General features: G+C 51.3%; 1 pseudogene across 1 annotated transcript; it reads left to right on the forward strand.

The window, feature by feature from the left end:
• The first annotated feature begins 3,725 nt into the window (after positions 1-3,725).
• On the forward strand, positions 3,726-5,453 carry LOC143682213 (TATA box-binding protein-associated factor RNA polymerase I subunit D pseudogene; annotated as a pseudogene). Its single transcript, XR_013175034.1, has 2 exons — positions 3,726-4,591; positions 4,674-5,453. The product of XR_013175034.1 is annotated as a TATA box-binding protein-associated factor RNA polymerase I subunit D pseudogene (transcript).
• The last annotated feature ends 19,484 nt before the right edge of the window (positions 5,454-24,937 follow it).

Below are 24,937 nucleotides of genomic sequence, written 5' to 3' on the forward strand. Positions count from 1 at the left end.
CAACACGAGGGTTAAGTTCTCTCCTCTTCCCGCTTCCCTCCACTTCCTTCAGCCTTTGAATGTCTGCTCAAGGTTTACTTTCATCTTCACAGAGAGTTCCACTGTGACCTGTCCTTGTACGGAGAGTTTCCAGGAATTCCACTTAAATAGGGCAGCCTCCTCTCCAGCAATTTTGTAATTAAAAATTCAACAACTGCAATTGTTGGCAGGCCTAGCAATTCTTAGTGGTGAGGAAAGCTGCTGCGTCCAGCCAGCAGGCCGGGCTGTGCTGATGCCTCAAGCCCAGGGATGACCATGACAGACAGTTATCGTACTGAGGGCATGCGGCATCCCCATGACCCATAAACCCCAAGGTCGCCCCCAGGTATTAGGGCCGAGAGCCGTGCACAGGCAGGTGCATGTACCTGCACGTGTGACCTGGGGTCGCCCCCAGGTATTGGGGCCGAGAGCTGGGCACAGACAGGTGCACGTACCTGCATGTATGACCTGCACGCTCAGAGCCTCTGGGAACTGAGATTCAGGGGCAATCAGGGCCTACTTTGGAGGACAGAGCAAGACACGTGCCCTGCGAGTGGCTGATCCAAAGGACGCGAGGTCCTGATAGCACATGGTGGCAAGTGGCTGCGGCTGGGAGCATCTGCCATGATGGCACTTTCCAGACGGAGGACAGCTGTGGGTCCGGCCGCCCTGTGACGCGGGGCTGGCCAGTGACATGTGTACCCACCCTTGCCTTTTTGGATGACTCAGTTTCATCCCTCGGAACCTACAGCAGCCTTCTCTTCTTGTTTTATGTGCTGTCTCGGGCCCTTCTGGCTCTGGAGGAGAGGACTTCCTTCTCCTGGCCCAGGGCTCTAAAGCTCTTAGGAACCCATCTGCACGGAGCCAGGGCTGCTTGAGGGCCTCCTACAGGTCTGTACCTGTCGCCAGCCTTGCCCACCACCCTTTGCCACACTGAGGGGTGGTGGCCCCTGGGGGAGGGGGTGACCTCCCTGGACGCCAGGCCTGGTCCCAGGGCTTGAGCCCAGGTGGGCCCTGGGATAGGCAGGAGGAGGGCCACCTGCAGGCCTTTGCCCCTCCCACCACCCTCCAGCCTCCAGCCAGGGCAGAGGGTCCCAGCCTGGACACAGACCCCAGAGCCGAGCGGGCAGAGACAGCACCTTGCCCACCCTCAGGGATGGCCTGACCGGAGACACGGCTCCAGCAGTTGTGTGCCCAGAGCAGGTCCCAGGTCGTGGGCCCCTGGGCCAGGCAGGCGTCGGGCGCCTGGAAGAGGGGGTGGGGAGCCTTGAGGAGATGTGATGTGCGTTTAGGGGAGCTGGCCAAGTGCAGCTGCAGCTGGACGTACAGGCCTGCTGGTAACTGCCCCCAGTTCACATACCCACATGCACACACCACACATATACGCACACAGAGACAGACACACGCACATACCCACAAGCACACATACATGCATTCACACATGTATACACGCACACAGAGAGACATGCACACGCAGACACACATGCCCACATGCATTCACATCCACGCACACAGAGGCATAGTCACCCAGGCAGAAACACACATACATATGCATGCACACATACGTGTACACGCACTCTCCATCTCTCTGTCACTGTCTGTCTTCTGTCTCCTGCTCTCTCGGTCTCCTTCTGTCTTTCTGTCTCTCTGTTCTGGAAGGGCAGCTCAAGTGTGTCCCAACACCACGAAAGCCTTGCAGGGTGGTGCTTCATGCACATACATCCTGCGCCCATCCCTGGACTGCTGCAGGCGCCACATGGGTGGGATCTGCTGGGGGCTGGCCTGGGCTGGGGCCCACCAGGGAGCTGAACAAGAAGGCAGTCAAGGTCCTCTTGCCAGCGAGGGGGAGTTTTCAGAGAGGGCGATAGCAGATGCTCCCAGTCCAGGGAGCATGATGCGGCGCATGGCATGTGGATTGGCGGGCAGGGGCCATACCTAGCAGCCCATGGCCCCTCTGGGACATGCCAAGACCTCAGCAGCTCCTAGCATCAGCGCTGAACCAGCTCAGCTTTGGGCTGGGGACAGGCTTGGCCACGTGGCTCAGGGCACTGAAGGCAATGGGGGCCAGGCAGGTACCTGTGAGGTATGACAAGCTGGATCATGTTGACTCCTTTGCAAGGCAAGCGTCCTTTGTGACACAGAGTGCACAGTTTAGAGGAGCCAGGCCAGGGTGGCATGGCCCTGCCTGCGTGGGCCACATATCTGGGTCTCAGGCTGCCCAGGGCCGTGAGAGTTTCCCACAGCAGAGAAATCCCTGTTAGAGGAGGGGCCCAAGGGGCGGCCCGCTGGGCCAGGTGCACTGATGGGCAGGGGCTGGACTGAGGGGCAGCACGCTCCCAGATGCCAACTGCCTCCACCATCAGGACCACCTGTTCCCAGGCTGGGGGTGCTGCTCCCCAGCTCTGTCCCGGCACCCACGCTGCCTCCCCTCTCCCATGCTCCCCAGTGGAGCTTCCTCAGGGGCACAGGCACTGAGCCCCAGGACCCTCCTCTCCAACCAGCGGGAGAAGGGGCAGGGCTGCTGAGGCCTGAACTCCCCCCACAGAACATTAGGGAACAGAGCAATGTCAGGGTGCCTGAAGATGTAGCCTGATGAGTGCTGGAGCCAGAGCCTGCTCCTGTCTGATTCCTGTGGTGAAGCTGGAGGGTGGGTAATGTGGAGAGTCTCAGCCCCCTCAATAACCCACACTAGGACAAATTGACATGTGGAGACTTACCTGAATCCAGAGAACCAATGGCCGGAGTCCCTGCCTGGTTAACACATCATCCATCCATCCACCCATCCATCTGTCCATTATCCATCATCCATGTATCACTCTATCATCTACCCATTTTCCATCCATCCACATCATCCATCCATCCATCCATCCATTTATCCACCCATCTTCCATCCATTCACTATCCATCCATCTACATCATCTCTCCTTCTCTCCTCCATCCATGCATCCATCCATCCGTCTATCATTCATCATCCATGCATTACTCCATCACCCATCAATGCACTTGTCCATCATCCATCCATCCATCGTTCATCTGTTCATCATCCATCCATCATATCATCCCTCCCTCCCTCCATCTATCCAAACATCCATTCATCCAACTGTCCATCCATTCAACATTCCATCATCCATTCACCCATCTGTCCATTATCTACCCATCATCCATGCACCACTCCATCATCCATCCATTTGTCCTTCATCCATCCATCCATCATTCATCTGTCCGTCATCCATTCATCTATCCGTCCTGTGCTGCCTGAGAGTGTTTCCTTATGAAATCACTTGTTCACGAGCCCTCATTTGAGGATCTGCTTTTGGGGGCCAGAGCCCAGGCACCAGTCTGTGGGACCCCAAACTCTGCACTTGCAATAGTAAAAGCAGGGAGCATTTGTGTTCTGTGCTGCAGGTGATGAAGATGTTGCTGCGGCTTCACGCAGCTTGGGTTCATTTGCCCTCGAGGCAGCACAGTCAACGACAAATAGAGCATCTCATCAATCCCAGCAGAGCTGAGCAGCATGTTTACACGGGGCTTCAAGACTCCGATGAGATGCCTCCAGAGCCAGTGCACAAACGGTGAAGCGTGTAGAGAAGGGCGCTGGGAAAACTGGGCATCACGGGCAGGAAAGCAAGACTGAATTCCTACCTGATTATAAGTGGGCCCTGGATGAATTAAAAACATAAATATAAAAGGAAACAGCGTACCCCTTTCTCCGTTCCTGTTGCGAGAGATATTTGCTGTATCAGTGATGGATTCTCTCGACTACAAAACAGCTGCTGTAGAAACTGAAGATCAAAGTGATAGCTCATCGTCTGGTAGCAGTTTATTTAAAACTCAGTGTATTCCTTCATCACCTAAGCAGAGGCAAGGAAGCCCTGTTAGGAAATTTTATTTTCAAGAAAATGTTCAAAATAGAGATTCATCAAGCGATTCCTCTTGGGAACCAATACCGCGAACTTTAAAAGCTATTTTTGAAAGATTCAAGAAAAGGAAACGTAAAAGGAGGAAATGTAAGCCAACAGGAAGACCTAAGGGAAGACCAAAAGGAAGAAGAAGCACCAGAAGTTCACAGACAGGCAAAACAGAAGTGAAAGACAGAGGACCCTGGTTCTCGTTTTTACAATCAGAGAATGGAAGAAAGCCATTACCTTGGAAGAAAATTCTAACCTTTGAGCAAGCTATCGCAAGAGGATTTTTCAACTACATTGAAAAACTAAAGTATGAATACCACCTCAAGGAATCCTTGAAACGAATGAATGTTGGTGAAGATTTAGAAAAAGAAGATCTTGACAGTCGTAGAGATAAGTACTTGGATGATGATGGATACATTTCTCCTATTGAAGAATTGGTGGTAGAGGATAAGGATACAACGCATCTTGAACTTGGTGATGAATGTGATATCAAACTGGTGGAGGAGGATTATTTCATAATAAGCTCAGAATTACCAAAGATGAATGCAAACGGGAAAATAGTGAAGAAAAAACTTTGTCGAGAAAAACAAATTCAAAGGCCAAAAACATCTGACGGAAGTCAGAATGACCTTGCAATGCAGACAGGAATATAAATGTCAAACAAGGTAATACTGCACTAGAACGAAATAAAGATAAGCATGGATACATATTCCTGTTGATGAAGAAATAAATTATCTAACTTTCAAGGAAGAAGAACCTCAGAACAAGATCGAAGGAAATTCAAGAACAGAAAAAAAACAATGAAATTATATGTTTATACAAGGAAGGTCCTGCTGATGCTATTCATTTTAGGATATACCAATTCAGCATTGAACCAGTGAGCTAAGATTTTTTTTTTTTGTATGCTGTATGGCGGGGTCACATTTCTTTATTTCTCCATACTTACCTTGAACCTGATGCTTGGAGTTTCTGGTATGTCATGCTTCAGATGCGGACAAACCAAGAAGGAATCTCATTTTGTTCTGAGATTCTGAGACAAGAAATGAGTTCAACTAGATTTTGTGCAATTTAGGAATAAATTTCATAGGAAAAACATTTTTAGGTGTGGGTATATCCCACAAGTTTCTACTTTGTGGCAAGTTTTATTTAGGAGTGAATAAGATGCAAACACATGATAAGAGGTTGTCTGAAATTGAGAACATTGCAGATCTGCCAGCTCTGTTTCTGAAGGCCTCTAAGTGAATAATTTGAAGAAATTAGTTTCCAAGAATACTAGGGACAATCAGTATGTCTACACACAAGTAGAGAAGAAAAGGCCAACTAAAGTAAAGGAGTTGTGACAACAGAAGCTTCTTGTCTTGCTTCTTGTATCAACAGTGGTGGATTCCTTTTAAAATAGGTTATCTTGAAGATAAATCTTGCCTCAAGCTTTAAAGGAACTAAGGTGACTTGGAACAGCAGAATAAAACTCAACATGTGGAATACCGTAAATAAAAGTTTATTGACTTAACAGTGTCCAATGCTATATAATAAAATTCTACACTGTAAAAAAAAGGAAATAGCGTAAAAGTGTACACAATATGTCACCTTGAAGCTGAGGATAATTTCTTAAACTAAATTTCGGTGCATAAAACATATGCAGAAAAGTTATTAATTTTATTATATTAGAATTAAGTATTTTGTTCAGTGAAAGAGACCATGGGCAAAAAAATAACAGATAACTGACAGAATGGGAGAAGATATTTATGATCTTTAAAACCATCAAATGATTGATGCCTAGAATATAAGATATTTTTATAAATCAACAAGAGAAACACAGGAAACCCCATAAAGAATGGGCCAAAGAATGTGAGCAGGCAATGGGGAGAAAAGGAAGCTCCGGACTGCTAAGGACCATGTGCCCAGTGCTGCCGCCGCTTGTGATCAGAGACGCCAGTTCAAGCAGTGCTGTACAACCCTTTACAGGCGAGGCTGGCAGCCGCCGGAAGGAGAGGATGCTGCCCTGGCGCCCAACCCGGGACCTGGTGCTCACACAGGTCCGCCAGGGATGGCTCCAGGACGTTCTCTGAGGGTGCTCTGGAGGGGCGGAGAACGTGCCCCGGGAGGTGCACCCCGGGAAGTGCACCCCAGGAGGTGCGCCGGGTGAAGAGCCGTGCACACAGCCAAGGGTGGGGCGCGGACGCTGCTGGTGGGCGCAGCACAGGGGTGCACGCGCACCGGTGAGGTCCATTTGAGCCTGGGATGTGCACCCACAGACAGCGCGCCTGGCAGACCCCCAGCGGCGGAACCGCAGGGAGGTTTGGGGGAAGAAACGACTAAATAAGTAAGACAGGGGCCAGGGCTTTCATAGATGACCAGCAAAGACTGTTACATGCAGAGCGATGAGTTCGGACCTTGGCTCGTGAAGTTACAAAAAGACGCAAAATGTAAAAGGTGGCGGAAAAGACAGGCAGGTAAAAGCAGGACCGGACACCTGACCGGGTGGATGCCTCGGGGGCGGCGCCCCTGGTAGCCCCGCCCTTCCCTCGGTCCCGCCCCGCCCCCAGGCTCCGCGGGCCTCCCCTGCACCAGCTCTGCGCACACCTGCAGGGAGCACACGCCACCCACGGCGGACGCCAGGGCCTTTTACCAGTTCTGGTGGGCCCGGGGCTCCCCAAGCTCCCTGGCTCCACCTGGGCTAAGCCCCCTCATGGATCCCACCCACCCTCTCCGGGGTGGGCCAGGAGCCCAGGCCCTGCACTTTCCCCCAGCATCCTGCCCATCCCATCCATCCGGGATGAGCAGCAATCTCCCCTGCCCAGCTTTCCCTGCTCTCCCTCCTGGAGGAGCCCAGAGGGAGAGGAGACCCCAGGGAGTTCCCTCTGCACCCCCACACTTGCTGCCCAGGTGTCCTGCAGGGAGCTTTTCTGAACATTAAGCAATTTGCATTCTGGGCACAGACAGTTCTGTGGAAGCAGTAAAGATGATGGGTGGAGGCTGAAGCCAGGCCAGCCGTGTCAGCAATTTTTCCCCTACATGTCTCATTTAAAGAGGAAAACACTTTAAAGGCAAGACAATGAGGTCATCGTCTGTGGCTGTGGCCTTGAGAGAAGGTTTGGGGAGCTGCAGATTTAGGACGCTAGCCAGGAGGCAGTTACCAGGGCAGGGCAGACACTGAGCAAGAGACGGTGCCTCTCTGAAACTCGGTGTCTTTTTCTGTGAAGTGGGAGTGACAGAATTCCCCTCACAGGGCATTCACTTTTGTTTCTCAGCCTTTCTTATGTGTATTTTATCCATCTCCACCACCACACCCTCCCCAGGCACTATCATGTGTGGTCAGTTAACACCAATAACCCAACCGCTTCTGCCTCTGTCCCCCATCCCTCTCCCTCTCCAGTCATTCTTTGCACAGTAGCCAGAGTCAACTAATGTCACTGCTGGCTAAGAACCCTTCACTGGCTTCCCACTGCACCAAAACCTTCAATTGGTGCAGCGGATCCAGCCAGAGACAGGGACTGCTGAGGGAGCCGAGAGCAGAAGGGGCAACGTGCGGATGTCAGAGCCAGGAGACAGCCAGAGAGACAGGGACTGCCGAGGGAGCCGAGAGCAGAAGGGGCAACGTGAGGATGTCAGAGCCAGGAGACAGCCAGAGAGACAGGGACTGCCGAGGGAGCTGAGAGCAGAAGGGGCAACGTGCAGATGTCAGAGCCAGGAGACAGCCGGCACCAGGGCCCTGTAAGTGTGGGGAGTGGCACACAGCCTCACCCCAGGTCTGGGGCATGAGGCGGGGGAGGAGCTGGTGTCAGCACAGCACAGGAGCCCACCCTGTGCAACGCCACTGGGGGGCATTTAACCAGGGCTGGGCCTACCCAGGCAGGACCACCTTGGAGTGGAGAGAGCTGGGGGGTCTTTACTGCTTCCAAAGAGGCTACCAGAGGCAGAGTGAGGGAGGAAGGGAGGGAAGAGACTGGCCCTTGTCTTCCCCCATCGTTTGGTCACACACACACACACACACACACACACACACACACACACACGGAGCCTGGGAGGTTCTGTCACAGACTCCAGCCCCTTGTACAGAGCAGAGCAGGGGCAGGTGTGGAGCTGGTCAGCAGGGAACACCTGGCCCAGCAGCCCACAGGCCCTGCAGGGTCTGCGGTGCCTGACCCTGAGATGCCCAGAGCTAAAACTGCCTGCACAGACTGTAGGCGGGAGGGAAAAGGAAGGAGAGGAGAGAAAAAGACGGAGGGAGGGAGGAAAGGAAGGGAAAGGATGGAGGGAGGAAGGGAAGGGAGGAAAGAGGGAAAGGAGGGAGGAAAAAAGGAAGGAAGGGGGAAAAAAGATCTTAGTTTCAAGTTTCTGAAAAGCTATTAGCAAACAGCCAGTGCCCTGTGGAAGGCTGCAGCTGGGAGGAGCCTAGCGCTCCTTCTCCACCCGCAGCTGGCAGAGGTGTCCCGGGGAGCGGGGGTACAGAGAAAGTCGCCGCGCAGTTGGGGGGGCGAGGACAGCAGCCGCTGGAGGGTCCCGCAGGGGGGCTCATGGGGGGGAGGAAGATGTCCCGGCCGAGGGTGGTCGGCGCAGGCCCGCATGGTCCAAGCTGGACTCCAGGTACCGGGGACCCTGAGGGGGAGGTGTGCACAGGAGGGGTGTGGAGGGCTCCAGAGCCTCCCGGGGCCCAGCATGGCGGCACCAACTCTTCTTGGCAAATGCACTCAGGCACGGGCGCCGGGGCTGTGGGAGGTCGCAAGGGAATCGATTAATGAGCGCCTCAGATCCCTTAGGAAGAAGGGACATTAGTAGTTTTGCTGGTTGTAAAAATTAGCCCAAAGCTCCAGGGCTTGGGGATGGTGGGGGTTACTAGCAGTCCTGTGACAGCCTCGCAGGGGTCCCCCTCTTCTCCCCCAGGAGGGTGGACAGGTCCATGGTCAGAGGGAAACTCAAACCAAAGGGCACCGGGACCAGCGCCGTGGTGTCTGGGAACCCAGGATCCTACCAGGGAGACAAGGGCACAGCCTTCCGGGCCCTTCCGGGGTCTGCAGCTGGGGCTTCAGTGGGGGGCCCCATGGAGGCAGGAGGGAGGAGCCCCGAGGCTGTTGTGCTATTGTGCGGGGTGGGGGAAGGGGTCTGAGCTGGCCCCCAGCTCCCCACTTCCCACCCCTGGCCTCCGCCAGGTCGGTGCTGCAGCACAGCACACCCGGGCCCTGCTACCTGCCTCCCCCTGCGCTCAGAACCCGCAGGCTGGGGGCCTGGGGCCTGGCGGGCATTTGCACCAAGAAAAACTCATTCCTCTTAAATGATCTCGTCTCTGCAGCCCTCTGCAGGGCCGATAACCAGCCTCCACAAGCCTCTGCAGCTCCTGTCTTGATAGCACCGCAGTTGAAACTTGGTATGAAAAGCCATTCATTTCCCCCTTTAGCAGAATTTCTTTTAACTTTATTGCGTGATGTGTGGCCTCTGTTTGAAATATCAGCCTAATTAGATGGCGGCGGTGATGTGTTCTAAACCCTGGAAACAAGAACGGCAGCCCAGCTCATCATTCCTGAATGCTCCAAATCTTTAAACCCAGTGTTGGCCGAGTTTGTGGCGCTAGGCAATGTCACTGCATTTCCAGGGGCCCTGGGGGCTCTGCTCTGAGTCCAAAAACCAAGGACATTGAACGTGCTAGGGAGGCCGGACACGGAGGGGCATGGGACAGGGTCACTGAGTAGATGGCCCGGTGGAGCTGAGGCAGGGGCAGGGGGCAGGGGAAGGGCTGGGACAGGAAAGAGTAGGGCTGGGGAGGCAGCGGCAGGGGGCTCGTAGGACAGGGCCTGGGGGTTGCACTCAGGTTGCAGGGGGCAGTGGAGTGCAGTTAGAGGCTTTTTTCCAGAAAGTGACCCCAGTGAGGAGATGGGGGGGTCTCAGAACCAGGCTCTCCACAGCCCCCCAGTTTCCCCAGGCTCAGGAGAAAGGAGAACAGAAATGGGTGTCCACTAGGGCTCTTATCTGTCACCAACAGCACCAATTTTGAACTAGCTTAAGCAAAAAGGGGGTTTGTTGGCTTGTGGAATTGAGAGGCCTGCAGGTGCAGCTGGACCCAGGGGCTCTGAAGATGCAGGCAGGGGTCCCTCCTGCCCCTCAGCTCTGCTCTGCTCCACCTGGCCCCGCAGCCACTGGGGACCCCTCGGTATCTTCACCTGCCTCCCCACCACTTAGAACTTCCAGGGAGTGTGGTCCTTTCAAGGACTTTCTGGCCCAAGCCTGGGGCAGTTTGGATGAAGCATGTTTCCTAGGTGCCGATCTCCAGAGAGGGGATGGAGGACACTGCTGCGTCCGAAGGTGGGCGATGGAGCCCCCTTTACACCCAGGTGCGAGCGTCCCCAGATGGAGCTCTCAGCACGGTTCCTGAGGAAGGGGGTGGGTGTCTTTCGGGGGAAGGAGGGCGGGATCTTCCCAGGGGTATTTCCCTACAATGCACAAGCCATGGTCCCCTCTGAAGTCCAGTCACCGCTGCCATGGGGTGCCCAAAGGACCCCAACCCCCTGCATCAGATGCCCCCTACTGAGCAACACCCGGAGCTGTTTGTCCGGCGGCCATGCAGCCTGATGGCAGGGGATAATTTTCCCACCGACCTTTGCCTTCTTCTTTTAAGTCCTCTCAATGTTGCGTCAGGGGGTGTCACCATTAAAAAGGGCCGGCGAGATGAATAAGCTTCTCATTTATCTCCCTAGACCTTAGAAGTCCTTTCCCAGGTGTCACAGAGGATGTAAATCGTGAAGGAAGTAGAAAAAAACACGTCTGTATGTTTGACTGCATGGACAGACAAACCCAGATTTGAGTGTGCTCCATCTACAGTTTGGTTGCCTGTCATGGGGCACAGTGTCTGAATGATGTGATGCTTGGTGGATCCCTGGACCCCTAAGTTTCTTCTCCAGGACACCTACTAGGGGAGTAGAAACGATACAGAAAGCGCCCAAAGCCACAACAGAGATAAAAAAGACAGCGTACCCCATCCTGGAAGGGCTGGCTGGCTGAGAGAAGCAGCTCGGGTGAGATCGCCGAGGCGCGCGGGCCTTACCGGGCGGGGTGGCAAGCGGCCGGAGTTACTCCCTTCCCCCTTCCCGGGCCGGCTGGGAGAATTGGAGAGGTGGTCCCCTGAAAACAAGGCGACTGGCGCCCACACCACGCGCAGCCCCCGGACCAACTGAGAGAATTGGATCGGAAACCCCCAGGCCGCGGAGAACGGTGACCCCGTGACTCCCGGGGAACGTGCACTCTCTCGGGCGGGCCGCTGCCGCTGGCGCCCTCCCGCCACGCGTGTTGCCCAGGGCCGACTAGGAAATTCAGACGGGCTCTTTCCCTGGCTGCGGCAACCAGCAACCCTCCCTGCGTTCGGACCCTGGGCCGGCTCAAGCCGCTTCGGCTAGCGAACCCCCAGGACGGCGAGAGTTTTCCAAAGTTTAAGGTCCCACAGCACCTTTTACTGGTGGGACCCGCAGACAAACGTGTGCCACGAGCGCCACCTACTGGGCAGGATAAGAAAAACAGAACCCAGAGATTTCACAGAAAAATATTACAACCTTGCTTGGTCCAACACCAAGAGAAATCTGAATAAATGCCCAGACGCCAGCAGCAGAAGATAACTGTCCACGCTCAAAAGATTGAGAATATGGCTCAGTCAAAGGAACAAACCAATAGCTCAAATGAGACACAAGAGCTGAGACAACTAATGCTGAATATACGAACAGAAATGGAAAACCTCTTCAAAAATGAAATCGATAAATTGAGGGAGGACATGAAGAGGACATGGGCTGAACATAAAGAAGAAATAGAAAAACTGAAAAAACAAATCGCAGAGCTTATGGAAGTGAAGGATAAAGTAGCAAACATAGAAAAAATAATGGATAGCTACAATGATAGATTTAAAGAGACAGAAGATAGAATTAGTGATTTGGAGGATGGAACATCTGAATTCCAAAAAGAAACAGAAACTATAGGGAAAAGAATGGAAAAATTTGAACAGGGTATCAGGGAACTCAAGGACAATATGAACCGCACAAATATATGTGTTGTGGGTGTCCCAGAAGGAGAAGAGAAGGGAAAAGGAGGAGAAAAACTAATGGAAGAAATTATCACTGAAAATTTCCCAACTCTTATGAAAGACCTAAAATTACAGATCCAAGAAGTGCAGCGCACCCCAAAGAGATTAGACCCAAATAGGCGTTCTCCAAGACACTTACTAGTTAGAATGTCAGAGGTCAAAGAGAAAGAGAAGATCTTGAAAGTAGCAAGAGAAAAACAATCCATTACATACAAGGGAAACCCAATAAGACTTTGTGTAGATTTCTCAGCAGAAACCATGGAAGCTAGAAGACAGTGGGATGATATATTTAAAATACTAAAAGAGAAAAACTGCCAACCAAGACTCCTATATCCAGCAAAATTATCCTTCAAAAATGAGGGAGAAATTAAAACATTCTCAGACAAAAAGTCACTGAAAGAATTTGTGACCAAGAGACCAGCTCTGCAAGAAATACTAAAGGGAGCACTAGAGTCAGATACAAAAAGACAGAAGAGAGAGATATGGAGAAGAGTGTAGAAAGAAGGAAAATCAGATATGATATATATAATACAAAAGCCAAAATGGTAGAGGAAAATATTATCCAAACAGTAATAACACTAAATGTCAATGGACTGAATTCCCCAATCAAAAGACATAGATTGGCAGAATGGATTAAAAAACAGGATCCTTCTATATGCTGTCTATAGGAAACACATCTTAGACCCAAAGATAAACATAGGTTGAAAGTGAAAGGTTGGGAAAAGATATTTCATGCAAATAACAACCAGAAAAGAGCAGGAGTGGCTATACTAATAGCCAACAAATTAGACTTCAAATGTAAAACAGTTAAAAGAGACAAAGAAGGACACTATATACTAATAAAAGGAACAATTAAACAAGAAGACATAACAATCATAAATATTTACGCACCGAATCAGAATGCCCCAAAATACGTGAAGAATATACTGCAAACACTGAAAAGGGAAATAGACTCATATACCATAATAGTTGGAGACTTCAACTCACCACTCTCATCAAGGGACAGAACATCTAGACAGAGGATCAGTAAAGAAATAGAGAATCTGAATATTACTATAAATGAACTAGACTTAATAGACATTTATAGGACATTACATCCCACAACAGCAGGATACACCTTTTTCTCAAGTGCTCATGGATCATTCTCAAAGATAGACCATATGCTGGGTCACAAAGCAAGTCTTAACAAATTTAAAAAGATTGAAATCTTACACAACACTTTCTCGGACCATAAAGGAATGATGTTGGAAATCAATAATAGGCAGAGTGCCAGAAAATTCACAAATACGTGGAGGCTCAACAACACACTCCTAAACAACGACTGGGTCAAAGAAGAAATTGCAAGAGAAATTAGCAAATACCTCGAGGCGAATGAAAATGAAAACACAACATATCAAAACTTATGGGACGCAGCAAAGGCAGTGCTAAGAGGGAAATTTATTGCTCTAAATGCCTATATCAGAAAAGAAGAAAAGGCAAAAATTCAGGAATTAACTATCCATTTGGAAGAACTGGAGAAAGAACAGCAAGCTAACCCCAAAGCAAGCAAAAGGAAAGAAATAACAAAGATTAGAGCACAAATAAATGAAATTGAAAACATGAAAACAATAGAGAAAATCAATAAGGCCAGAAGTTGGTTCTATGAGAAAATCAATAAGATTGATGGGCCCTTAGCAAGATTGACAAAAAGAAGAAGAGAGAGGATGCAAATAAATAAGATCAGAAATGGAAGAGGAGACATAACTACTGACCTCACAGAAATAAAGGAGGTAATAACAGGATACTATGAACAACTTTACGCTAATAAATACAACAATTTAGAGGAAATGGACAGGTTCCTGGAAAGACATGAACAACCAACTTTGACTCAAGAAGACATAGATGACCTCAACAAACCAATCACAAGTAAAGAAATTGAATTAGTCATTCAAAAGCTTCCTAAAAAGAAAAGTCCAGGACCAGATGGCTTCACATGTGAATTCTACCAAACGTTCCAGAAAGAATTAGTACCAATTCTCCTCAAACTCTTCAAAAAAATCGAAGTGGAGGGAAAACTACCTAATTCATTCTATGAAGCCAACATCACCCTCATACCAAAACCAGGCAAAGATATTACAAAAAAAGAAAACTACAGACCAATCTCTCTAATGAATACAGATGCAAAAATCCTCAATAAAATTCTAGCAAATCGTATCCAACAACACATTAAAAGAATTATACATCATGACCAAGTAGGATTCATCCCAGGTATGCAAGGATGGTTCAACATAAGAAAATCAATTAATGTAATACACCATATCAACAAATCAAAGCAGAAAAATCACATGATCATCTCAATTGATGCAGAGAAGGCATTCGACAAGATTCAACATCCTTTCCTGTTGAAAACACTTCAAAAGATAGGAATACAAGGGAACTTCCTTAAAATGATAGAGGGAATATATGAAAAACCCACAGCTAATATCATCCTCAATGGGGAAAAATTGAAAACTTTCCCCCTAAGATCAGGAACAAGACAAGGATGTCCACTATCACCACTATTATTCAACATTGTGTTGGAGGTTCTAGCCAGAGCAATTAGACAAGAAAAAGAAATACAAGGCATCAAAATTGGAAAGGAAGAAGTAAAACTATCACTGTTTGCAGACGATATGATACTATACGTCGAAAACCCGGAAAAATCCACAACAAAACTACTAGAGCTAATAAATGAGTACAGCAAAGTAGCAGGTTACAAGATCAACATTCAAAAATCTGTAGCATTTCTATACACTAGTAATGAACAAGCTGAGGGGGAAATCAAGAAACGAATCCCATTTACAATTGCAACTAAAAGAATAAAATACCTAGGAATAAATTTAACTAAAGAGACAAAAAACCTATATAAAGAAAACTACAAAAAACTGCTAAAAGAAATCACAGAAGACCTAAATAGATGGAAGGGCATACCGTGTTCATGGATTGGAAGACTAAATATAGTTAAGATGTCAATCCTACCTAAATTGATTTACAGATTCAATGCAATACCAATCAAAATCCCAACAACTTATTTTTCAGAAATAGAAAAACCAATAAGCAAATTTATCTGGAAGGGCAGGGTGCCCCGAATTGCTAAAAACATCTTGAGGAAAAAAACGAAGCTGGAGGTCTCGCGCTGCCTGACTTTAAGGCATATTATGAAGCCACAGTGGTCAAAACAGCATGGTATTGGCATAAAGATAGATATATCGACCAATGGAATCGAATAGAGTGCTCAGATATAGACCCTCTCATCTATGGACATTTGATCTTTGATAAGGCAGTCAAGCCAACTCACCTGGGACAGAGCAGTCTCTTCAATAAATGGTGCCTAGAGAACTGGATATCCATATGCAAAAGAATGAAAGAAGACCCATCTCTCACACCCTATACAAAAGTTAACTCAAAATGGATCAAAGATCTAAACATTAGGTCTAAGACCATAAAACAGTTAGAGGAAAATGTTGGGAGATATCTTATGGATCTTACAACTGGAGGCGGTTTTATGGACCTTAAACCTAAAGCAAGAGCACTGAAGAAGGAAATAAATAAATGGGAACTCCTCAAAATTAAACACTTTTGTGCATCAAAGAACTTCATCAAGAAAGTAGAAAGACAGCCTTCACAATGGGAGACAATATTTGGAAATGATATATCAGATAAAGGTCTAGTATGCAGAATTTATAAAGAGATTGTTCATCTCAACAACAAAAAGACAGCCAACCCAATTACAAAATGGGAAAAAGACTTGAACAGACACCTCTCAGAAGAGGAAATACGGATGGCCAAGAGGCACATGAAGAGATGCTCAATGTCCCTGGCCATTAGAGAAATGCAAATCAAAACCACAATGAGATATCATCTCACACCCACCAGAATGGCCATTATCAACAAAACAGAAAATGACAAGTGCTGGAGAGGATGCGGAGAAGGAGGCACACTTATCCACTGTTGGTGGGAATGTCAAAGGGTGCAACCACTGTGGAAGGCAGTTTGGCGGTTCCTCAAAAAGCTGAATATAGAATTGCCATACGACCCAGCAATACCATTGCTAGGTATCTACTCAAAGGACTTAAGGGCAAAGACACAAACGGACATTTGCACACCAATGTTTATAGCAGCATTATTTACAATTGCAAAGAGATGGAAACAGCCAAAATCTCCATCAACAGAAGAGTGGCTAAACAAACTGTGGTATATACATACGATGGAATATTATGCAGCTGTAAGACAAGATAAACTTATGAACCATGTAATAACATGGATGGACCTAGAGAATATTATGCTGAGTGAATCCAGCCAAAAACTAAAGGACAAATACTGTATGGTCCCACTGATGTGAACGGACATTCGAGAATAAACTTGAAATATGTCATTGGTAACAGAGTTCAGCAGGAGTTGGAAACAGGGTAAGACAATGGGTAATTGAAGCTGAAGGGATACAGACTGTGCAACAGGACGAGATACAAAAACTCAAAAATGGACAGCACAATAATACCTAATTGTAAAGTAATCATGTTAAAACACTGAATGAAGCTGCATCTGAGCTATAGGTTTTTGTTTTGTTTTGTTTTGTTTTGTTTTGATTTTACTATTATTACTTTTATTTTTTTCTCTATATTAACATTCTATATCTTTTTCGGTTATGTTGCTAGTTCTTCTAAACCAATGCAAATGTACTAAGAAATGATGATCATGCATCTATGTGATGATGTTAAGAATTAATGATTGCATGTGTAGAATGGTATGATCTCTAAATGTTGGGTTAATTTCTTTTTTTCCGTTAATTAAAAAAAAAAAAAAAGAGAAGGGATAATTGGAGATGAAGGGATACAGACTGTACAACGGGACTGGATATAAAAACTCAGAAATGGACAGCACAATACTACCCAATTGTAATGCAATTATGTTAAAACACTGAATGAACCTGCATGTGAGGTATAGGTTTTTTGTTTTTGTTTTTTTTGGGTTTTTTTCTTTCTATTATTGTTTTAATTCTTATTCTGTTGTCTTTTTATTTCTTTTTCTAAATCGATGCAAATGTACTAAGAAATGATGAATATGCAACTATGTGATGTTATTAAGAATTACTGATTGTACATGTAGATTGGAATGATTTCTAATTGTTTTGTTAATTCTTTTTTTAATTAATAAAAAAAAAAATGTCAAAAAAAAAAAAAAAAAAAAAAGGGCCGGCGAGCATCAGCACGGGACCCACGCCATGGACAGCTGGTGCAGCTGGTGTGCAGGGGGCAGTGGACTGAGAGGGCACTACAAAACACCATCACTGGAGAAAGCTGGTGGGAGAACGGCCAGCAGGTGTGACTTCCTGCCCTGCCATGTGCACAGCTACATCCCCACCTGCCTGTGCAGGCCGAGCAGGGCAGCTGGAGGCACGTACACCTGTCTGCGCAAAGTGTCCCACAGTGGACATGCGGGCCGGGGAGGGGGCCTGGGGCCCGCATGAGGGCGGCTCTGGGACTGAGAGAGGGAGGGGGCCGCAGCCCCCTTGGGCTTCCAGGCCCTCCTGGGTTGCGGGGGGTGGGGGATGTCTCTGGAGAGTCAAGGGCAGGGGACAAGCTGTGCACAGCAGACGTGCGGGGAGGCACTGGCCAGTGAGTGGGTCCCCTGAGATGCTTCATGTCCCATCAGGGCCCCTCAGGGCTGTGAGGGCCCCAGCACTTCCAGTCGCAGAGTGGGGGCGGGAGGTGCCCTGCAGTGCGGGTCTGCAGGGAGCTGGGACTGGCCGGGTGGCGGTGGGCTCTACTCTCTCGGGCTCCCCCTCAGTGCCTGTGGCAAAGGCACAGTTGTCTGGCGGCTGCTGGCTGGGCTCCTTGGCTCGGCATCAGGGGAGGCCCACGACCACCCACACATTCAGCCACTCACTAGGATGTGCCGGACTCAGGTGTGTGCACTCAGGCTGCAGTTTACTCCAGCCGAAAGACGGCCGAGTAGGCGGTCCCCAGGCCCAGGCCTCCAAAGTCTTCAAAAATGGGTCGGTCACTCAAGACACACTTCTCCCCACGGCGAGGAAGGGGCAGCAACACGTGCAGTTTCTTGCAGTGAAGCCCCCTGGAGACCCTGTGTCCAGGGCTTCTACTCGGACCTGCTGCCAAGGCGGCCAGCCCTGGGACCGGAATCCCTCAACCCCGGAGACAGTCGGTGCTCCCACGAGCCACACTGTGTGCACAAAGCCCCACCTGGCTGGTACCAAGCACACAGAGTTCACTTATCAGTCAGTGATGCACAGACACTCCCGCAGCCAGGATCCCAGAGCGAGCTGAGGATGGGTTCCCAGGAGTCACCCCAGAGACACAAGAACTGCCAACGTCAGGCTGCTGCACCCACTGCTTCCTGCAGGCCCTGCCCTGCCCTGACACCAGCCCCTTCCCCCTGCCCTGCCCTGACCCCAGCCTCTTCCCCCTGCCCTGCCCTGACCCCAGCCCCTTCCCCCTGCCCTGCCCTGACCCCAGCCCCTTCTCCAAGCCCTGCCCTGACCCCAGCCCCTTCCCCCTGCCCTGCCCTGCCCCAGCCCCTTCCCCCTGCCCTGCCCCATCGCAGCTCTCTGGTGGTCTCCCAGCCCCAGGTCCCCTCCATGCACTCCCTCCCCTCCACGGTAATTTCCTAGGTAGACCCCGACCCATCCATTCTTCTGTCCACTTGAGGCTGGAGGAATTCACCTGCTCCTTCAGCACAGCCCTGATGCTGCACTGAGAGGGCCCAGCACAGCCCGCATGTGACAGGACTGCCCTGAGAGCCGCTGTGGGGACTAGGATGGCACTGCACTGGCCAGATGGACACAGCCACTCTGGGGCAGAGAGAGCGGCTGTGCTGCAGGGCCAAGAGCAAGTGGGGTGTCCATCTACCCCTGAGATCGCGAGCTTGGGGGTGCTAACCAAGGAGGGGGCAGCAGGACGTGGAGTGGACATGTCCCTCCCAGGACAACACGGAGCTTAACGAGCATTTAGGGACTGGCCCTGATCTCCAAGCAGCAGTTTTCACAGGCAGGATTCCAGAAGGTTCCCAGGTTGGGGTTCCCAGGCAGGATCCAACCCCATCCCTGCCTGCTGGTCCCCTCCTTTCTCCAGACCTTCCTCAGCGACAAGAGAGAGCTGTCCTTTTGCATTGCTCGTCTGTTCCCCCTGACTCTCCAGCAGCCAAAACTTGTGGGGCTGCCCTCTCAGGATCCCCAACTTGCTTCTGAAACAAGCTCCTTCTCTAGGGACCTGCCCCAGTCCTTGTTGGGGCTCACAGGGCAGCCTGGAAGGGGTGCAGAGCCACGTAGGGACTTACTGGAGGCAGCATAACAGAAGGCGTCCTCACAGACATGCAGACACGCACACAGCCATGCAGACGTGTGCACCACACACAACCATGCAGACATGAACACACACGCAATAGCCATGCAGACAGTTACACACGCACACAGCCATGCAGACGTGTGCACCACACACAACCATGCAGACATGAACACACACGCAATAGCCATGCAGACAGTTACACATGCACACAGCCATGCAGACGCGCACACACGCGCACACACACACGGGCACACACGCACATCCATGCAAACCTACATGGCACACCTGCACACTCACAATGCTTTCTAGATGTTTGGGAAAGAACCCAACCCTCGTCTTTGGAGCATACAGGAGCATTTCATAACCTCATGATGCGGTGGTTTGAACCTGCGCACACGTCAGGAAACATGTTCTCACCCCCAACCTGCTCGTCCCTGTGTGTGAGCACCCGGGGTCAGGAGGCCTCTTGGCCAGGTACGCCCCTGGGCCTCGCCTGAGCCAGAAGAGCCCGGGTCCCTGCGGCAGGACGAAGGCGGCGCCCCATGAGGCCTGGGTTTGGCAATCTTCCCGGCCTCGGTCCGTCAGCTGGTAAACCCCCTGGGGAAGCCAGCTCAGCTCGTGGTACCTGCTCGAGCAGCCAAGCAAACTGAAACACGCTGGTAGCGATTTTGAAATACCACAAGACAGATCGCTCATTTGTCAAACGTGTTCCAAGACCACGCCCCATTCACCTAGCTGTGGGCTTGTTTGACTGGATGTCCACAATCGACTCCAAACTTCCTTTTCACTCCCAGCAAACATGGTAGCTTCACAGTTTCCATCGCTTGCAACTGTGTGAGGTTTGCCGTTATAAAATTATCGTCTAAATTACAAACAGGGCCTCCCATTTGCAATATGATTTGAGGTTCTAATTGCCTAATTATGGTGCTTTCACTAATTACATAATTAAGGTAGGTGATTATATCATTAGAATATGACATTTTGTTCCATTCATTTACGGCATAGCCATGGGGGGGCCTGCTGCTCCTGCAGCCCCTCCCCGCTGCAGACCTGCCCAGCCCAAGGTGGTCGTGGCCCCCGCCCTATGTCCCTTATGATACGTCCCTGCCCGGAGGCGTGCGTCTGTATGGTCTGTCTTTGCCCAGGACTCTCCAGAGACTTCACCTGTGTCCTCCCTATATGGGGATCTGGAAGCAAGGGGGGCTTGGCACGCCCCCTCTCATGAATAATGCACACTGATGGGGGGAGGGGACAAGAAAATGCCAAGAGGCAAAAAAGAAACGTAAAATCACCCCAATTCCATCACAGAGAACAGTTAGGATTGTATCTTAATTTTTTTTTAAGTTCCTCTAAAAACTGGCATGCATGAGATGTTTGTAATACGTGTGACTTCTTCCCCGCCGTGGGACCAGACTGTAATGGCATTTTATCACCAGGCAGTGTCACTGACACGTTACACACCCACTGCACACACACAAATGCATACCTGCACGACTCTGTCAAGCTCTGCTGCGGGGCCTGCTGAGCAGTGCCCTAAGAGTCACGCCACCAGCTTTGACCCATTCCTGACACGCCAAAGGACGCCTCTCTGAGAGTCCTGGACCCGTGCTCCCCGGCAGTGGTGGTTTTGTCCGGACACCCATGGAGGCAGCACGCTGCTGTCCTCGTCCCGTCTGGCCCAGGGCTCCAGGCTGACGCTCCCTGGCCCCCAGCCTCTGGGCACCAGGTGAGCTGGTGCAGGGCCTGGCACTGTCCCCTCCTGGCAGCTGCAAGGGTGTGTGGGGACAGCACCTCCTGCCCACCAGGGGCACCGAGCCCACTTGGGCTCCTGGCCGTGCCACCCCTGCCCACTCAGCTCATACACAGAAAGTGGGGCTGGGACAGGCAGGGCAGCCCCCTTGGCAACACTCTACAAAACACCCACCTGGCTGTGGGGAGGGCCCGATCCTGTGCATCAGGTCAGGTCTTCAATGCCAGCTCCTGAAGCCCCCCACCTCCCCAGGCTTGAGGCCTAGGAAGCACCTGCAAAGGTGGGGAGGGAGGGGTGCCCTGACATGCTACACCTGCAGCCCTGGCCCTTTGGGGTCAGGCAGCCCTGCTCCCGCAGCACATTCCCAGGTGAGAGGCTAGCTAAGTGCTGCCAGGCCCTGCCTCTGCCTGGGCCTGCTGCCCCTACCCCGAGCCCTTCCTCTGCAACCCTTGCTGTGTACCTAGCAGGGCAGGGGTGTCCTCCTCCTCCTCCCTGCAAGCCCTCTCCCATCAAATTTGACCCCCAACTCCCTGCAGCTGATAGAATCACATTTGCTGCACCGGCTGGCACATGGGTTGAGCCCCGCCCACTCCCCTACCTGTGAAGCGGCAATGTGGGGGGATGGTCTCCATGCAAGGGCTCTAGGTACTGTGCCTTCAGATACCAGGAAAGCTCAAGGATTGCTCAGAAAACCCAAGGGCTAGGAGCCCCAGGCCTTTCTACTCTGACCACAGCCTAATGGGACACAGAACCTTCTGGACTAACATTCCCGAGTGCTGCCATCTCAGGTGCGAGCCGGGCATGGTAGGAACTCCTCCTGGATCTCCGTGTTTGGGTCTCCAGCCCACCCGTAGCCTGAGGGGTGGCACTTCACTGTCCAGGGGTTTCTGCATCTGGATTCGAGCGGGGAAAACAGCATCTGCAGCTGTGGGCATTTCTGGACGGGAAGACAGTAGCACCTGCAGCCCTCATGACATGCGTCCTGCAGAAACGAGCACTCACAAACCAAAGTTTTAAAACTGTGTTTGTTCTTTTAAGTGGCCATGCTCAGGGAAACATTTGGGGTGGGGGAAACTTCTTGGATTAAGTAAGGGTCCTTCTGGGGTACTGTCACAGGGGCTTCCTGCATGGCAGGGGGCTGCTGTCAAGGCTGGAGAAGGTAGTTTTGGCTCAGCACGGACAGCTTGTCTACCCAAGTGGAGGGGCCTGGGCTGGGACACACCCCTCAAGTTTCAGTGGGGCCCTTAATTGCTGGACAGTCTGAGGGTTTTCAAGTTCAAAAAGCAAGTTGTTGTGTCATGGCCCTCTGTCAGAAGTGGTTGTCCCGTTTCCCCTGCTAGGGGGAGCGTTGCACTGGCTCGGGTCACAGGTGATGCTGATGGAGTAGGGGGCTCTACGGTGGGTGCCAGGCAGAAATTACGACAGGGCCTCCCCAGTTACCCCCACCTCCTGCCAGCTCTGCAGAAACGAGGGTCAGCTCCCTGCCAACCAGCCTAGTGACATAATGAAGGCACTGAGAAGTCCTGCACCAAAGCAAAAGGCAGTCACTGTATTTGGTCCAGCATTTCTCAAAAAGAAAAATCACAGAAAACTGCTTTTGGCAGCAGACACAAGTCCTGCAGAGTCCGTGCTGTAGGGAGACCCTGCGGACAGGCAGGACGGTGAGGAAGGAAGGCCTCACTGCACGCATGGGGATGCGCCTGTCACCTGCGTCTCCCGGCCTCGCACTCACGAGCCCCTCACCATAAGCAACGCGCTAACGCAGGTGTCACTGCGAGTGAGGTGGGGTTCGCGGGGCGCGGAGCTGGAGGGGAGCATTGCCCACTATGCCTCGTCCACGTCGCCCGCTCGGGTTCCCGTGGCTCCCGCTCCAGCGCTAGAGCAGGTGGGAGGCTTGCTCCAGCCCTCCCAGTGCCCTCGGGAGTGGGAGGCCTCCTTGGTTGTGGCAGCCAGGACATCTGGCAGGGGGTCCCCCATGGGTCTCCCTCACCTCTGCTAGGCGTGGCCACGTCCTGTCTGCCCCGGCCTCGGCCAGGCCGGCTCGGCTGCCTGTGGGCGAGGAGGGGTGCCATGGAGCGGGGGTGTCGAGGCACACCGGGACCTCGCCCCGCCCCGCAGCTCAGCCCGACGGCCGCGCCCACAGTGCCCCAGCCCTGCAGTCCTCCTTTCACGGAAAAGGGAAAAACCCCACCTGACGCAAAGTCCAGGGAAATGGCTGTTTGCACAGCCTTCTCGTGGAGATATTTTGTTCATGACTTTGATTTAATCTGTGAAGCATCCAGTGAGAGAAAGTATTCACAAAAGGATCTGGTATAATCTCCCTGAAAATGGAGGATTCAACCCCTCAAGGAAAGCTTAGATTCTCTGAACATTAGCCTAAATAAATACAAAAGGTCTGGTTTTGAGAACGGCTTTGTCGACTGCACAGAAAGGCTCTTACTCTCTGAACGCATCAGGAGAAACTGTCACGTGTCGGCCCCTGGGGGCAGGAGCCCCAGTGGAGGAGAAGCTGCTGGAGGCCAGGAAGCAAAACAAGCAGGGGACACTAGAGGTCAGTGCCACCGTGGGCCACCCAACCGCGGGCTCAGTGCCGGGGACACAGGGCCCCACGGTCCAGGTGTGAGCAGCCATGCTCGCCGTGGCCGGCCTGTGTGCACCTGCGGGTGCAGCCTCAGCCTCAGGTCTGTGGGCAGCTGGGTCCGTGGGTCCCTGTCCCCCGACCCCATTCCCATCGTGTGAGCACTGTTGAGCTGGTGGCATGCCACCCCCCTAACAGCCTGTGGCCAGAGCCAAGGGGTGGGAGTAGGGGCTGCACAGGGGAAGGGGGACACGGGGGTGGGTTCTTAGCAGGCCCCTCCTGCTCCAGAGCAGAGGCCACAGGGGCTGGGGTGGCAGGTGGGTTCCTTGCAGCCTCGCCCCTGGGCCCACCCATGTCCTCCCCTGAGCCAGTCACCCTTGCACCTGCCCTCCTGTGATGACTGAAACATGCAATAAAAGTGCCTTCTCAGCCCCTTGCAACAGGCAGCAGCTCTGACAAAACCCCCCATCCCGGCCCCAGATCCCTCTGCTCAGCTCAGCGCTGCTTTGATGATTAGAAACCACCCTAGGGCTTCTCAGGCCCACCAGCTCTGCCTTCTGAGGCGTCCTGTCCACCCCATGGCCACACTCCCCTGAGGCCCAGGTGTCGTAACTGAGAAATCAGGATTTAAGGGATGATTTTGATCACTGCATCATTATATACATATTCCTTTTTGCTTCCTGGTACATTGGAGTAGACGGGGAAGTTTCTGAAATCTCTAAGTTGGAATCTAGCTGCCTTGATCTCCAATAATGATTGTACTGTCCTTATCTTCTGCCCTGTGACTGTAAGACCCTCGTGACTAACCATCATTTGTACCCGGTTATCCAGGTTTTCAACGTTAGAGACTAGGAACCACTGAAGACAGTCCTAATGTTCGTCAATGAAGGGTCTTCGGTCCACCCAAAACGAACCCACCCAAGTCCGGGGTTGTCTTGACAATCAAGGCTGGACCTAGCAGGGGGTGGGGGGATGCTGGACATGTGCGGTCACTTGGACTTCGACCAGCAAGTCACCTATACCTGATTATAATTTTCTGCCCTTCCCTTAACTGTGACTAAGCTGGTAATCAATCTGCACATGCTCAATAATTAGATCACCTCTAATTCCACCTTCTGGGGCCACCAAACCCTGTCTTTTGTCTAACAAATCTATCAGAATTACTGCAGCCCGGGGAGTCAGATTCGGACCACTAGGCCACCTGCTCTCCTACTACGTGCCCAGTAATAAACTCTCTCTCTGAAGCCCCAGTGTCTCAGGAATTGGTTATTGAGCGTGTTGGGCAAAAGCATCCACGGCCCTCGT

The sequence above is a fragment of the Tamandua tetradactyla genome, chromosome 5 (assembly GCF_023851605.1).
Source record: "Tamandua tetradactyla isolate mTamTet1 chromosome 5, mTamTet1.pri, whole genome shotgun sequence".
Taxonomy (NCBI): domain Eukaryota; kingdom Metazoa; phylum Chordata; class Mammalia; order Pilosa; family Myrmecophagidae; genus Tamandua; species Tamandua tetradactyla.